This window comes from Rhinichthys klamathensis, unplaced genomic scaffold (genome assembly GCF_029890125.1).
Source record: "Rhinichthys klamathensis goyatoka isolate OS25496 unplaced genomic scaffold, OSU_Roscu_1.1 h1tg000357l_1, whole genome shotgun sequence".
Taxonomy (NCBI): Eukaryota; Metazoa; Chordata; class Actinopteri; order Cypriniformes; family Leuciscidae; genus Rhinichthys; species Rhinichthys klamathensis.
Genome location: NW_026606866.1, coordinates 165,967 through 167,423, shown reverse-complemented (window position 1 = coordinate 167,423; position 1,457 = coordinate 165,967).

The following is a 1,457-nucleotide window of genomic DNA, read 5'->3' as shown; positions in this document are numbered from 1 at the left end:
ACGATACATATTGTTGCATTTTTGTATTGCGATATATTGTTACGCACCTAATGGCTGTTTATTAGTACTTATAAAGCACATATTAATGTCTTATTCTGCATGACCAGATTCTACATCACTTAATCCTCACAGTACCTTACTATTAATAAGCAGCAGTCATTAGGAGTTCGAGACAAAAGCCATAGTTAATAGTGAGATTTGGACCCTAAACTAAAGTGACCCAAAAAACAAACCATTGTTTTGTAACATAATGAATCTGTTCATACAACAAACTGATCAATAACCTCTTTCAAAACAGATGCATCTCAGCTATTTATTATATTATTTGATATGACATTGTTGCAATTTAATGTAACAATACATATTCAAAGTTTTAAATTGGAATTGACTAAAACGGCTTAAAATAGGCACTCACATTCAAGTATGAGGATGATTAATGACAACAGCAGGATATTAAATCAGTCCCGCGACTGGTGTTGGTCTCACGTGTTATAGTGTAACCTTAATTAACTACATGTACTTACTATAGGGTTAAAGGTAGAGCTTGGTTTAGGCTTAGTTGTGCTTATAAATATGCATAATCTACTGTTATTACTATAGTGCATGTTGTGTAAGGCCTGTGAAAGGATTGCATGTGATGTGGCGTGAGTTAGCAAGTATGTAATCCATGCCTCAATCATCACTGGGCTGAAGAAAATCTGATCAGATTGCTTTTATGAAGCAGAAATGTACATAAACCAGTGATAGAGTGCTAAAATGTTACACAAACTCATTTCGTTAACTGAAATCTCGACTTTGCATTATGGAAAATCAATACATGTGTTTCCTGGAATGCAGTGATCTGTGAAGTCCGGTAAATCCGCTTTAGCGTGTAGAACAGCTGAGCACAATACAGTGACTGTGGTCTTCAGCACGCCTAAGATCCTCCGGCACATGAACGTGACCAACATGTTACACAAGTGCTTCATTTTATTCATTAACTAGAGCAGCAAAACTAAGACATGAAGACAAAACATGGTAAATTACATGCAACAAGAGACATTTATAGTTTTTTTTTTTCTGCGTTGCAAAAACTCGTTTATACAGTAAAAACATCTTCAAAACTACAGGAAAAAGAACAATCGGAAAATACTTTTCCCGTTGATCTTAAAGATGCCACAAAATATCTGCCAACTCCCAAGTGATGTTAAATATTTGTAAAAGGCGACATTTGAAAATACTGACAAATGAATAGTTGGGTGAGACGGCAAACTAAACAACTTTAACACATGAGGGGAAGCGCCACCATGAGCAGAGGCCACCCAGTGAGGTGACCAGCCCCCCCACACCAGTAGAACCATCATTCCTTGCTCAGTCAAATTTAAATCCATTAAAACAAACCCTTAAAAACCCTCCTGTCTGGCCGTGCATCACTGGGCGGTGCGTCTCCGCTCATGTGGAGTCCATTGGTCGTCTCA